This window comes from Aethalodelphis obliquidens, unplaced genomic scaffold (assembly GCF_003676395.1).
Source record: "Aethalodelphis obliquidens isolate GAN/ISIS:26980383/991018 unplaced genomic scaffold, ASM367639v1 scaffold11, whole genome shotgun sequence".
Classification (NCBI taxonomy): domain Eukaryota; kingdom Metazoa; phylum Chordata; class Mammalia; order Artiodactyla; family Delphinidae; genus Aethalodelphis; species Aethalodelphis obliquidens.
The window spans coordinates 23,602,779-23,619,014 of record NW_020837955.1 but is presented as its reverse complement, the minus strand read 5'-3'; the positions used below and the strand labels follow the sequence as shown (position 1 = coordinate 23,619,014).

General features: G+C 38.9%; 1 protein-coding gene across 1 annotated transcript in view; it reads left to right on the top strand.

The window, feature by feature from the left end:
* The window catches only part of SORCS1 (sortilin related VPS10 domain containing receptor 1), a 576,135-nt gene that overhangs the window by 378,715 nt on the left and 181,184 nt on the right, over positions 1–16,236 (top strand). The window lies entirely within an intron of this gene.

The following is a 16,236-nucleotide window of genomic DNA, read 5'->3' as shown; positions in this document are numbered from 1 at the left end:
AAAAAAAAAAAAAAAAAAAAAAAAAAAAAAAAAAAAAAAAAAATCACCATGATCATTAAATATGTTGAGAGAGATATTTTGAGGCTGTGTGTTTTGCTTGCTAATTTTAGGACTCTTCAGTCAGTCCTGCCTGCAACAGTTATGACCGTGGTATTCTAATGGAAATTTGCCATATTGATAATCTCATATATGTATTCATTGGAATTCTTCTGAAGGAATAATTGCTGCATTTGACAATTTATTTATTTATAGCATTATTTAATTGCTCAGCCAATGAGGTGACCAGAAAAGACAGTGAATAAGCCCATTTCTGGATTACGTTTTGTTATTTCTTCTTCACCTCAGGAATCTCTTTCTTTGGTGCTGAGCCTATGGTCAGATAATCCCCGTTAGGCATTAAGGTGCCATTAATGTGCCACCTGCTAATTCAGGGCAAGACCTCTCCGCCTAATAAAGTCCTTCTTAAAGGAACATTTTAAAGTCTGACCTGGGATGAAGAACTCAGAAGGGAATACCTTTTCCCAGTGACACTTTTGCCTTAGTGGCTGTGGAGGTGGGGATTCCCCCAGGAGTTCTGGGCTCTCCCGTCTGTTCAGTTGGGCATCTCACAACATCTTCACCCTAAGGAGGGTGACTTGGGGGTACGTGTGAACGCACGCACGCACACACACACATGCACACTTTTTCCCCTTTCCCCATCTCTCTTCTTTCCTAGGCATGGAAAAATGCAGGCTTCAGGCTTCTCTCCAAAACAAAACAAACCTCTATAAAGTATACTGACCTCTGTTGCTCAACCATGATTTTAATTCCCAAGACAAAGAATGCAGGTTCCAAATTGACCAATTGAAAAATATATGAAAAATGCAGTATAGGAAATGGGTAGGTATTCTGAACAGTTAAGCACTCTTATAAATGAAAAACCTGAATGAAAAAAAATATGTATATAGATGTAAGGACCAAGAGCAGGAAGAGGCAATTTATGACAGGAAAGAAAATGGCAGTTAACAAAAATATTGCATCTCACATGCAGATATTTACCTACAGAGATAATCAGTACAGTGTCATGTACAGACCTAACAGTACCCCATGGTCAGAATGTTAGTTAAGGAAACAGACTATTGTACAGTTGGCAGAACAGTGCATTCCAATATTCTGTTACGTTATGTCAGTGCTATGATGCAGAAGTCATTTAAAGAAAAGGAATGCCTACACAAACATAGAAAAAGCACTAAAGGATCAACAACAAAAGGTTAAGGTGATTATTTCTAAGTGTTTAATTTTCCTTTATATATTTTGGTATACTTTTCATTATACTTTAACTGAACACATATTACTTCTACAATTAGATTTTTTAAAGCAGTGTTATTTAAATAAATTATACCAATAATAATAACAATAAAGCAGTCAAGCATATTTCCCAAGGGTTGGGGATGGTGGGAGACAACCAACAGAGAGACGCTGTGAGCAGGGCAGGATAGCCCCAGAGAATGCAAACTCTTCTCTCCTCCTCATGCGTCCACCTCTTTCAGGTACTCTTCTTTTTCTCCCCATCTTCTCTCCCCCACCTCCTCTTTCACTCCCTTTTCTGCCTGTTCTCCCTTCCTCCTCCCCTCCTTTCTGATTTCCTTTCCCCTTCTCTCCTTCTCTCCTCTCCCTTTCTCCTCTTTTCTTTTTCTGTCACTCTGAAATGTTTCCATCCATTTGGGGGTACTAATTTTTTTAAGGCAAATTAACCACCATCATGTTGGTTTCCCTGGCTAAGCAATTAGTAAGAGTTCAAAGGCCAACTGACACAGCGTTCAAAGTATTTTCACAGGATATCATCTCTGTATTTGCCCAGTTTCAAATCTCTTCATACCTTGTATTCAAAACTCCAGAAATGCTTTGTGAATAAACAAAATACTAAGGAGAATAGCTGCCATTTGACACCCCAGGAATTTGTCTCTGTGGTGAAGATAAATCTAATTTCCTCCTGTATCTAACCCTCTTTTACCCTTGTTCCCCACCCAAGTTCTACTGACCAGATCACTTTCCCTTTTCCACTGAGGGCCTTGTAAGCAGTAGCCTCTCGGGGTACTTTTTCAGAAGTACCAATACCCAGCAACAAAGCAAGAGCATGTTTTTGTGTAATCATAAGCTGAAAAAGTATAGAGAAGCTACTCAAGGACGGTTAAATCAACCTTATGTGTGGACCAGGGACGTGGCAGCCCAGTGTGGAGACTGATACTGTGTTTCTCAGAAAGGTCAAAATTTATTAGTCATTTTGCAAGTAACTACAGAGAAGCCACCTTCAAGCTGAAGCCCTGATACTTGAGTGTCTAAACTAAATTTTTTTTTCTGTTTCTTTTTTTTTTATTGGGATTTAGTTACTTTACAATATTTTGTTAGTTTATACTGTACAGCAAAGTGAATCAGCTATACGTATACATATATCCCCTCTTTTTTGGAGTTCCTTCTCATTCAGGTCACCACAGAGCATTGAGTAGAGTTCCCTGTGCTATACAGTAGGCTCTCATTAGTTATCTATTTTATACATAGAATCAATAGTGTATTTATGTCAATCCCAATCTCCCAATTCACCCCAGCCCCCTTTTCCCCCTTGGTATCCATACATTTATTCTCTACGTCTGTGTCTCTATTTCTGCTTTGTAAATAAGATCGTCTATACCAGTTTTTTTAGATTCCACATATATGCGTTAATATACGATATTTTTCTCTTTCTTACTTCACTCTGTATGACAGTCTCTAGGTCCATCCATGTCTCTACAAATGACCCAGTTTCGTTCCTTTTTATGGCTGAGTAATGTTCCATTGAAGATATGGACCACATCTTCTTTATCTATTCCTCTGTTGATGGGCATTTAGGTTGCTCCCATGTCCTGGCTATTGTCAATAGTGCTGCAATGAGCATTGGAGTGCATTGAACTAAACTTAATATCCGTTCTGTTTCTAATCTCTAGGACATGGAACCCTCTTGAATATGCCTTGGCCCATGCAACCGTACTCCCCAGTACGTTTGTCTTAGTGCATTTGGACTGCTCTAACAAAATACTACATACTGGATGGTTTATGAACAACAGAAATTATCTCTCATAGGTTTGAAGTCTGGAAGTCTGGGATTAGGGTACTGGCATGGTACGGTTTTGATGAAGGCCCTCTTCCAGATTGTAGGCAGCTACCTTCTCACTGTGTCCACATATGGTGGAAGCTGCAAGGGAGCTTCTCTGTCCTCTTTTATAAAGGAACTGATCCCCCATTCATGAGGGCTCCACCCTCGTGACCTCATCACCCCTAAAGGCCCCACCTCCTAATACCATCACCTTGGAGTTTAGGTTTAAACATGTGAATTTTGGAGAGACACATTCAGACCATAGGAACACTTAATCCTTGCAGGATTTCAGAATGTCTGAAGTTTTCCCATTATTTCTCTTTATCTTTTTAGTGTAAGACACACACATTGCCTTCTGAGTTAATCCTGACTTTTCTGAGACACAAAGGGGTGAAAAGAAAAGGGATTTTTTTTTTTTTTTTTTTTTTTTTTCAAGAGAAGGATCATGAGTGAGTCAAGAGCCTGGGTTAGTAGTTCCAACCTGACACTCTCTGAGTGGTGTGACCTTGGGCAAGGTATTTACTCTCTTGAAGCCTTGGTTTCCTTAATTGTGACATGCGGTGTTTGGACTAGTTCCTCTCTAACAGTCTTTTCATCTCTAAAGAATCCCTTAATTCATACTATTGGCAATAGTGGTAGCTGTGTGTACTCTTTCTTTTACTCTTTAAAACACTATTATTATTAAGTAGTATTATTGTCAACCTTTCTACAGGTGGTACATGGAGTTGTAGAGAATATAGAAAGCCTAGGTTCCAGTCTGATTGTATCATTTATTAGCCCTGTGACTTTAGGCAAGCAAATTGCTTTCAGGGCTAACATACCCTTTCTCTTCTCTCATCATTATTTTTCTGAATTTGTGTCATATGTGAATTTTCTAGGCACATGATATGTATTCTTATCCAAGTTGTTGACTCTTGTTGAGCAGGACACTAACAAGCGCACAGCCTTGGAGGCCCTATGTGACATCCATCCCACAGTTAACAGATGGACACCAGCCATTGATCAACACCATCTGACAATAGTTTTTTTTGATATAGTTTAAGTCCCTTATATATATATTTTTTCTACATAGCTTTCAAGAAATGATACATTGTATATAATATACACCTGATATGCATTTATAGTTATACACTCCCTGTCTTCTCTATTGACATGTAAACTTCATGAGGGGCAGGGATTTTCCTCTCTGTTATTCACAGCTAAACCCTCAGCACCTAGAACTACCACTGGCACATTGTTGGTATTCAGTAACTATTTGTTGAACTCATTCATTCATTCATTAAAAAATTTAATTGAGGATCCGCTGTCTGCCCTGCTGTGTGTTAAGGATGTCCCAGGAATCCTCAGTCTAGAGCAACGGTCTCCATGGTGAGTTACCTGCAACAGCACCCCAGGGTGCTGGGAGGTTTGATGATTCATGGAGACGTGGGGAGAAAATATTAGAATTTCTGACTTTTTGCTTGCTTATATTTTGATTTCTATTGTGTGTATACTTTTTAAAGTTAATATATAAATACTCTAGTGCATTTCCACAGCCTATTACTAACAACTCATATATGGGCGCGTGCTCATGTTTTTCTCTTGCTTGTTGTGTTCAAACAAAAATTTTGGAGATTGCTGCCCTTGGAATTCTCTTATGGAATATAATTTCTCTGGGTCAGATTGTCTCCAGCAGTAAAATACTCAGGTTTCCATTCCTTTATGCTCCTATTTGTTCTACCTGCTAGTCTGAAGTTCTTTGTCCTTAACAGATATGGAAAGAAAGGGGAATTGAAGTTCTCTCCTCTCCTTGTCTTCTGTTAATATGGCCCCTCCAGTCCCAAGCAAGACCTTCAGACCTTCCTCCTCTCACTCTGAATTTAAGATCAGCACAAACACATACCTCCTGGTATCCCTGGCATTTTTTTTTCCTGTCACAGCCTAAGCCTTGCAAGCACTCTCTACTAAGGTGGTACCCGAGTTGTCAGTATTCTGAAGCTTAAGGAAATTCCGTATCTCCTCCTCATACAAACATCACTCATCTCTCCTCTCTATCCCTTTGTCATTTGCACACATCGATTACACCTACCTTAGTCTTTGTTTTCCTGACTGTAGAAATTTTCCTGTTTATATTAATAGTACAGGTTTATTAATATTAAAAGTAACGCATAAATACATCCTCTTTGTATTAAAAGATGACTGATAAGTGTAATGATCCCATTGACTATTACCCCACCATTCTAAAACCTCCCAGAGGTGACTACCATTATGAATTTTGAATGTGCATTTCCAGTAGCATTTTTTTCCTTTTATATACATTTTTGCTTTGGGTTAATCAATAGACAATAGATAAATTGGGTATTTTCATTTAGTAGATTGCAATAAAGTCGTTAGAGATCTCTCTCATTAATGTTATGTTCTGGCATGGAACAGCCTCCAAGATATATTATTGAGTAAAATTAACAAGTTGCTAAAAATACATAAGGTATGATACCACTACAGTTTTAAAAGATAACAAGAAACCTTAAAAAAAAACATTGTGAGCTCCTCTTTTACCTCAATCCCACACTCTTTGATCATTTAAAGTATATTTCTCTATATCTCATTGGCACCGTTGTTTCTGTCTGGGGATCAGGCTCGTGATCTGGTCAGGTTCCCTGGTGTCTCTCTAGAATTCCTCATCTGTATTCAGGAAACAACAAAGACAAAGATGGGGAGGGGCTATAAAAGTGGGGAAATAAGAGGGAAACAGGAAATGCAACCAGTGGTATATGAAGCAAAATCATTACATTAGAACAAGGGAAAATGGGAAAGGATAGGGAAGCACTGTAGAAGAATGGTTTGCCTCGAGCGATTTAGAAGAATGGTTGATAACTGGAGAGACATGCTGCTTACTTCTAAGCACTTTCATTTCTCTTTCGACTTTCAGCTTTATTTCTATGCAGAACGTCATGCAACAAACCTCACCTCCCATAACCATCCTGAGCTTTATGTATTCCTTCACTCTAGGTCAGACACCCCATTCCTTGCTTTGCTCTCCTACACACACTTTCTCTTTGTCTGTCTTTCTGTCTGTCTCTCTCTCTCTGCTCTGCCTTTTGTTGTAAGTGTCATAACTTAACAGTCAGGCTTCTGGTTTGGGGAGTCAAAATGAAAAAATGCAGAATTTAAGGAGCTTGAGGATGTTGGCCATGCTGCTTCTCTGTAGCCATTATGCATTAAAAGAAACTAAGCATCATTTTTATTTGTCCGTCTATTTGTTATTTGTAGTAGCCTCCTTTATTTCCGGGAAACCAGTGTAACCGTGTAGAGACCAGAAGAAAGCAAGCAAGCACGTTTCTTAGGCTTACAGGGGAGGTTAAAATGCCACCTTTAGGCTGCTTTTTATTTTTATTTTTCTAGCTCATTTCCCCCACATGGGCAGGAGATGAGACCTCAGGCTAAGCTGCTTTGTTCAGGAGTAAAAGTTGCAGCATCAGCCAGGACCTTCCTGACGATGTTCGTCTTGGGAGCCTAACTGTAGCATTAGGTGAAGAGGAAACCCTTGACCACAGAAGAGGAAATCAGGGTATCCAGCCGCTAATACAGGTGGGCACTTCGCTGCTTCTCTCTGTAGCAGACAGAACCACTTGCTTCTATGAGCTTTATTTACGAAGAGCCTGCAGGAACATGAATGCTCCATCTAAAACAAAAAAGGAGGAGTGCAGGTGTCTCCAACTCCCCAGCCTCTGCTCCTCTGCAGATCTCTCCGCATTCCTCCCTTGGTCATTAGCTGCAAATCTAAATCTGAATAAATAGGTGCTCTCCCGTCACGGTGTTTACTTTTTAATACTTGCTCTGCGGTTATCTGTATCAGGACATTTTGTGGCTCCTCAGCATTTATTGAGCAGTATATTAAGTTGGTATAAACTCAGACAAAATGCCAGAGAATGGTAAACTAGTGACATTTTTGAGTTTCTCTGTGGAAAGCGTCTACAAAGGCTGCATTTGGCTGATTGTATTTCAGAAGGCCGATGTTGCACTCCTCACTTCACGGGGCGCTATATCAGAGTGAGTGTTTATTTGCATTCTTGACTATGATAATCCTTAGATTTTATTCCCAAACAGCTCCTAAATGTCAGCACCAACTTAAGATGCTGGAAGCGGAGATGCACGAGGCTGGCTTTGTCTTGTTTGTATCAACAGAGCTGAGTCAAGTATGTCCTAGAGGACCTTCACCTTACGCTTTCCTTGGGCAGGGAGACCTACACACAGATAGGGGCACAAGTTCTTCTTTTCAGCCATTTGCAAACTTATGTGCATAACTTTCTTCAGTGACATCATGTGGCTTTTAGGATCAAATACAACACCTTAGCATGATGTACACAGGGCCTAAATTTTCATTTTATCTGCTACTGCTCTACTGTGAAAACATTTGATCCACCATGTTGACTTACTAGTAGACACCTCTATGGATCAACCTGTCTCTGACCTGGGACCTTTTTACTTGATCCTTATCTCTAAGGAGAATGTTCTTCCACTCCCACTATCCATTGATCATATCATTCCATATCCTTGAAGATTCAATCCATTTACTATAAAGACTTACAGGACATTCATTCTCCTCCGGACATTTCTCCTATGTCTTCAAATACCAATTTGAATATCAGAACTCTTGTTTCATTGGATTACTGTCTCTCCCATAGCTCTAAAGCTTGTAAAGCCAGGGAATCTGTAGCCCTTGTTCTTACCACATAATAGAGCATTAGAGTGTTTCACTAAATAAATAAATGATTTTATTTATTCATATAGTTGATCTCTGGGCTATTGACTCTTTTATTTTGTCTGTTGATTTACGATGATACATCATTTTTGCTAACGGGCTACCCCTGATATCCCAAGAAGCTTTTATTACCAACACAAATTTTAATTTTCATATGAGGATTAATTTTCACATCAGGATTAATATTCCCCATCTGTCTACACACCCTTGCTGTGTGCCAGGAATCTGGTTGGTGCTTTAAGATGTATATTCTAGGAGAACTTATTTTAGTCTCATTTTATCATTAAAAAATAAAAGCACAGAGATTGTTAAGTAACTGACCAAATGTCACACACACAGAAAAACTGATGAACGCTGATATGGCTGGTTATGTACTTCTCCTTTGTCCAAAAGCATTCAGTAAACATTGATTGAATATCTCTATATAGCATGCATGGTACCTGGCACAGAACAACAGAAAGGTTTGAGCTTGTCTGTCAATAAGGACAGACAAATGAGCCACCACCTGAAACATGGCCTAATTTGTGCTGTGCAGAAGTCGGTGCACAGTTCTGGAAGTCTGAGAAGGGATAACCAACTTAGCTTAAGTGGCACCCCCACTGGGGAGACTGTTTTCAACTTCACTCATCTGCAGCTGAACCACAGACCACAGGAGTTAAGAAGGCAGAAGAAGGGTAAGAAGTTATTCCAGGCAGAGGCACCAGCACGTGAAAGCATGGTGTTCCTTCCCTTCCATGAAATTCAGCTCAAGAAGGGAATTCATTTTCCCAGTTAGACATAAAGGCAATATAAAGATATACAAGATACAGCCACCTATTGTCTTTTTATATAATTAAAGGATCCTGAACCGAATTTTTTCATCTAATTTTTACAGAGAGATTCTTTCTGAGTCCCAGACTTGAACAGCCCAATATATCAGATATTATAGTAAATATTGACCAGTGTAAACATGTCTATATGTCTCTTGAGGAAACATTCTTCCCTATGCTCCGGTAAACACAGAGAACACAGTGACAAAAAACAGAGCACCTGCCTTGTGGGAGCTCAGTGAAGTAAGAGAAGCATTTATGCAAAGAGATCCGGCACATCGTTATGAACCATGACAGGGATGTGTACAGGGCAGTCTAGAAGCATAAAGCAAAGGTGTCCAAGCCTTTGTGCTTAATACCTGAAGTCAGAGTTACTTACGTGATTGGATAGAGATTCTTGAAGCCATTCTTGAGGTCTCCCTCCAAAAATGAGATCGTCAAGAGAATATTTTGCATTAAATTTTATGTTTAAGCTGGTTTTCTTTGATTTCTTACTTTTTGGCTTTGTTGAAGCATACCTGACAAATAGGAGCGTGATATACTTCGTGTACAGCGTGATGATTTGATGTCCATACACATTGTGAAAGGATTTCCATAATCGAGTTAGCACATTCATTACCTCACAAATACCTTTCTACTGTCTCAGCAAACTGCAATTATATGATACAGCATTTTCAATTATAGTCACCATGTTATACATTAGATCCTCAGACCTTATTCATCTTATAGCTGAAAGTTTGTGCACTCTTACCATTCTCTCCCCATTTCTCCGTCCCCACCCCACAAGCCTCTGGCACCTACTCATCATCATCATCATCATCATTCTTAATCACAACAATTGGTCTTCAAAACATGCAGAAAACCGTTAAACTCGACGGTCCCAACTAAAATGCATAAATGGGCTAGAAAATGATACGCTGCAGGTCATCTGCAGTGGTGTGTTTCCACAAGGTGTCTGGTCAATGACAGCACCATTAAAACCAGCACATCTGTGAACATTTAACATTGTTTGGCTTCACCTCTGGAGAACTCACCAGTGCCACAAAGTAAAAGCAGCCGTAATTCTTTATAATGCGTGGCTGCAGATCCAGAGGCACCCTTAGGCCTTCAGGAAAAAGGGTGAGCACATCTGCAAATAAAAATTGTTGGAAACACCATGGCCTGACTTTAAAGTTTTATTTTGTTGTTGCAGTTGTTTTACTAGACATGGAAAAACATTTAGGCGGAGTAAGGGAGCTGCCACAGTAGACTTTGGAAAGACAAAGGATTCTGTTTTGTCCCTGTCTCTTTACATTAGTTGATAAGAGGGACGTGTCACTTGAAACAACAGCTCCTGCCTTTAGAGATAATAAAAGATCTTAAGAGATTACTGCTATTATTGATTTGTCGTCATATGCACATGGAAAGATGCAACTGGATGCAGGAGGATCATTTTGCCTCACGTTGACCCGAAGCACAAGCCAAGCAGGTTAGGTTTGCGTGATAGTTGCAACCCTGTGTTTCTGGGATGCCAGCGTCATAGGTACTGGTCGTTTCAAGGAAGAAACTTGCATCAGGTAAGGTGGGAGGTGAAGAACATGTTACTACCCAATAATAATTGACAAAAACCAGTTACCTGCTGAGCTTTCTAGTTTGAGGGTTGTCAGAAGGGGAGCTTGTCTCTTTTTTTTTAAATTTTTTTTTTATTGTTCATGACTTTGGCCTTGTCAGTAGAGGTCACCTATGGATGCAATCAATGCTTCACTATGGGAAGTGCAGAGCTACCATCTCTGTCTGAACAAGCAGTCACTCAGAGTACGTGACTGAAATGATGGTGAAAGTATCACCATCCACCTCTGTACGGATTCTAACCAGGGGAAGTGTCCAAGGGCACATTCCCTGTCTCTTTGGGGAAAATTATAAAACCCTTGTTAGGACATTTCTGCTTCCTGGGAGAAGAAGAAGGCAGAGTTCGGTGTTTCAAACATAGGCTCTGAATTTCAGGCCATGTATCAATCAAAGAAAAGTTACTGACAGTGATAGTAGGGCCTTAAGGAGACTTCTTAAGATAAAGAAAGACGAAGCTAGCTAGGCTTCAGACTCTGAGTTGGGAAATGAGTTCAAATAAGAAGAGTTCTGGGAATGCCCTTAGGACTATGATTCATTTACTTATTTCAAAGAGCTCACAGACCATTAAACACTCTCCCTCCCTTTCTCCCTCTCCCCTCCTTCCTCCCTCCCTCCCTCCCTTCCTCCCTTCCTCCCTTCTTTCTTTCAACATTTGACTGTCTGTTACAGCTCAGGCATTATTTTATTCACATATACATGTGAATATAAAGTGTTTAAAACAAAGCTACTCCAGGGGCTCTCAGTTTGGTGTGCGTGTATGCAGAGTGGTGGGATGCTGCTTTTATATAGGGAAAGACATAAAATAATTATTTGTAGCAAACTTTTACAAAATTTGTATTAAAAAAGAAATACTTAGGAAGAGAGCAGTTTTCCTGGTGTAACTGGGAAATAGTTAATGGAGGAAGTGACCTTTCAGATGTGTCTCAAAGTGAGTCAAAGAAGGCATGGTGAAACTGGAGAAGGGCCTTTCAAGCTGGAGAGAAAAACATACAGAGGCTCCCAGAGGGCAGAGGAAAGGAATGAGGCACTGTGAGGAGTGGCAGATCTTCCTGTGTGGTAGGACACGGAGCAGAAAAAGTGAAATGGGTCTTGGCGGCCACACTGAGTCCTGAATGTAATGAGCATTTTTAACATCTTCATATTCTCGTATGGATTTGATGGTGGGGCTGAGGGCCTCCGGGGAGGCAGAGGAAGACCAGTTTTAAGGCATGTTACTATTTTACACATGGAAATGGAACAGATTAAATGGATGTCTGCAAATCCTGATGAAAAAAATTATAGATAGTCCCAAGTTTAGTTAATCTTGCTGAATGAAAGTCTTAAAGTATGATGGCCCATATTGCTTATATAACAGAATACTTATTTTCGATTTAATTTGGCTCACTGCAAGATAAGACTAAATAATATGTGCCTCTGGGCATTTTACTTTGTGTTATTTTTTAAAACATTTATTGGAGTATAATTGCTTTACATTGTTGTGTTACTTTCTGCTGTATAAGAAAGTGAATCAGCTCTACATATACTTATATCCCTATATCCCCTCCCTCTTGCATCCCCCTCCCACCCTCCCTATCCCACCCCTCTAGGTGGTCACAAAGCACCCAGCTGATCTCCATGTGCTATTAGGCTGCTTCCCACTAGCTATCTATTTTACATTCGGTAGTGTATATATGTCCATGCCACTCTCTCACTCCGTCCTGGCTTACCCTTCCCCCTCCCCAAGTCCTCAAGTCCATTCTCTACGTCTGCCTCTTTATTCCTGTCCTGCCCCTAGGTTCATGAGAACCATTTTTTTCTTTTTTAGATTCCATATATATGTGTTAGCATATGGTATTTTTCTCTTTCTGACTTACTTCACTCTGACAGATTCTAGGTCCATCCACCTCACTAAAAATAACTCAATTTTGTTTATTTTTATGGCTGAGTAATATTCCATTGTATATATGTGTCACATCTTCTTTATCCATTCATCTGTTGATGGACGTTTAGGTTGCTTCCATGTCCTGGCTATTGTAAATAGTGCTGCAATGAACCTTGTGGTACATGACTCTTTTTGAATTATGATTTTCTCAGGGTATATGCCCAGTAGTGGGATAGCTGGGTTGTATGGTAGTTCTATTTTTAGTTTTTTAAGGAACCTCCATACTGTTCTCTATAGTGGCTGTATGAATTTACATTCCCATCAACAGTACAAGAGGTTTCCCTTTTCTCCATACCCTCTCCAGCATTTATTGTTTGTAGATTTTTTCATGATGACCATTCTGCCTGGTGTGAGGTGATACCTCATTGTAGTTTTGATTTGCATTTCTCTAATGATTAGTGATGTTGAGCATCCTTTCATGTGTTTGTTGGCAATCTGTATATCTTCTTTGAAGAAATGTCTATTCAGGTCTTCTGCCCATTTTTGGATTGGGTTGTTTGTGTTTTTGATACGGAGCTGCATGAGATGCTTGTATATTTTGGAGATTAATTCTGTGAGTGTTGCTTTTTAGCAAATATTTTCTCCCATTCTGAGGGTTGTCTTTTCATCTGTTTATGGTTTCCTTTGCGGTGCAAAAGCTTTGAAGTTTCATTAGGTCCCATTTGTTTATTTTTGTTTTTATTTCCATTTCTCTAGGAGGTGGGTCAAAAAGGATCTTGTTGTGATTTATGTCATAGAGTGTTCTGCCTATGTTTTCCTCAGAGTTTGATAGTGCCTGGCCTTACATTTAGGTCTTTAATCAATTTTGGGTTTACTTTTGTGTATAGTGTTAGGGAGTGTTCTAATTTCATTCTTTTACATGTAGCTGGCTGTCCAGTTTTCCCAGCACCACATATTGAAGAGGCTGTCTTTTCTCCATTGCATATTATTATCTCCTTTATCAAAGAAAAGGTGACCATATGTGTGAGGGTTTATCTCTGGACTTTCTATCCTGTTCCATCGATCTATATTTCTGTTTTTGTGCCACTACCATACTGTCTTGATTGCTGTAGCCTTGTAGTGTAGTCTGAAGTCAGGGAGCCTGGTTCCTCCAGCTCCATTTTTCTTTCTCAAGATTGCTTTGGCTATTCTGGGTCTTTTGTGTTTCCATACAAACTGTGAAATTTTTTGTTCTAGTTCTTTGAAAAATGCCATTGGTAGTTTGATAGGGATTGCACTGAATCTGTATATTGCTTTAGGTAGTATGGTCATTTTCACAATGTGGATTCTTCCAATCCAAGAACATGGTACATCTCTCCATCTGTTTGTATCATCTTTAATTTCTTTCATCAGTGTCTTATAGTTTTTTGCATACAGGTCTTTTGTCTCCTTAGGTAGGTTTATTCCTAGGTATTTTATTCTTTTTGTTGCAGTGGTAAACGGGAGTGTTTCCTTAATTTCTATTTCAGATTTCTCATCATTAGTGTACAGGAATGCAGGAGATTTCTGTGTGTTCATTTTGTATCCTGCTACTCTACCAAACTCATTGGTTAGCTCTAGTAGTTTTTTGGTAGAATCTTTTGGATTCTCTAAGTGTAGTATCATGTCAGGTGAAAACAGTGACAGCTTTACTTCTTCTTTTCCAAGTTGGATTCCTTTTTATTTGACTTTCTTCTCTGATTTCTGTGGCTAAAATTTCCAAAATATGTTGAATAGTGGTGAGAGTGGGCAACCTTGTCTTGTTCCTGATCTTAGTGGAAATGGTTTCAGTTTTTCACCATTGAGAACGATGTTGGCTGTGGGTTTGTCATATATGGCCTTTATTATGTTGAGGTAAGTTCCCTCTATGCCCACTTTCTGGGGAGTTTTTATCATAAATGGGTATTTAATTTTGTTGAAAGCTTTTTCTGCATCTATTGAGATTTTCTTATGGCTTTTGTACTTCAGTTTGTTAATATGGTGTATCACGTTGATTGATTTGCGTATATTGAAGAATCCTTGCATTCCTGGGATAAACCCCACTTGATCATGGTGTATGATCCGTTTAATGTGTTGCTGGATTCTGTTTGTTAGTATTTTGCTGTGGATTTTTGCATCTATGTTCATCAGTGATATTGGCCTGTAGTTTTCTTTTTCTGTGACATCTTTGTCTGGTTTAGCATCAGGGTGATGGCGGCCTTGTAGAATGAGTTGGGGAGTGTTCCTCCCTCTGCTATATTTTGGAAGAGTTTGAGAAGGATAGGTGTTAGTTCTCTCTAAAAGTTTGATAGAATTCACCTGTGAAGCCATCTGGTCCTGGGCTTTTGTTTCTTGGAAGATTTTTAATCACAGTTTCAATTTCAGTGCTTGTGACTCATCTGTTTATATTTTCTGTTTCTTCCTGGTTCAGTGTCAGAAGGTTGTGCTTTTTTAAGAATTTGACCATTTCTTCCAGGTTGTCCATTTTATTGGCATATAGTTGCTTGTAGTAATCTCTTATGATCCTTTGTTTTTCTGCAGTGTCAGTTGTTACTTCTCCTTTTTCATTTCTAATTCTATTGATTTGCGTCTTCTCCCTTTTTTCTTGATGAATGTGGCTAATTGTTTATCAATCTTGTTTATCTTCTCAAAGAACCCAATTTTAGTTTTATTGATCTTTGCTATTGTTTCTTTCATTTCTTTTTCATTTATTTCTGATCTGATCTTTATGATTTCTTTCCTTCTGCTAACTTTGGGTTTTTTTTGTTCTTCTTTCTCTAATTGCTTTATGTGTAAGGTTAGGTTGTTTATTTGAGATGTTTCTTGTTTCTTGAGGTAGGATTGTATTGCTATAAACTTCCCTCTGAGAACAACTGCTGCTGCTGTATCCCATAGGTTTTGGGTCATCGTGTTTTCATTGTCATTTGTTTCTAGGTATTCTTTTGTTTCCTCTTTGATTTCTTCAGTGATCACTTCGTTATTAAGTAGTGTATGGTTTAGCCTCCATGTGTTTGTATATTTTACAGATCTTTTACTGTAATTGATATCTAGTCTCATAGTGTTGTGGTCGGAAAAGATACTTGAAACAATTTTAATTTTCTTAAATTTACCAAGGCTTGACTTGTGACCCAAGATATGATCTATCCTGGAGAATGTTCCATGAGCACTTGAGAAAAATGTGTATTCTGTTGTTTTGGCATGGAATGTCCTATAAATGTCAATTAAGTGCATCTCGTTTAATGTATCATTTAAAGCTTGTGTTTCCTTATTTATTTTCATTTTGGATGATCTGTCCATTGCTGAAAGTGGAGTGTTAAAGTCCTCTACTATGAATATGTTATTGTCGATTTCCCCTTTTACGGCTGTTAGTATTTGCCTTATGTATTGAGGTGCTCTTATGTTGGGTGCATAAATATTTACAATTTTTATATCTTCTTCTTTGATCGATCCCTTGTTCTTTATGCAGTGTCCTTCTTTGTCTCTTCTAATAGTCTTTATTTTAAAGTCTATTTTGTCTGATATGAGAATTGCTACTCCAGCTTTCTTTTGGTTTCCATTTGCATGAAATATCTTTTTCCATCCCCTTACTTTCAGTCTGTATGTGTCTCTAGGTCTGAAGTGGGTCTCTTGTAGACAGCAAATATATGGGTCTTGTTTTTGTATCCCTTCAGCCAATCTGTGTCTTTTGGTGGGAGCATTTAGTCCATTTACATTTAAGCTAATTATCAATATGTATGTTCCTATTCCCGTTGTGTTAATTGTTTTGGGTTCGTTATTGTAGGTCTTTTCCTTCTCTTGTGTTTCTTGCCTAGAGAAGTTCCTTTACCAGTTGTTGTAAAGCTGGTTTGGTGGTGCTGAACTCTCTCAGCTTTTGCTTGTCTGTAAAGGTTTTAATTTCTCCATCAAATCTGAATGAGATCCTGGCTGGGTAGAGTAATCTTGGTTGCAGGTTTTTCTCCTTCATCACTTTAAATATGTCCTGCCAGTCCCTTCTGGCTTGCAGAGTTTCTGCTGAAAGATCAGCTGTTAATCTTATGGGGATTCCCTTGTGTGTTATTTGTTGTTTTTCCCTTGCTGCTTTTAATATGTTTTCTTTGTATTTAATTTTTTG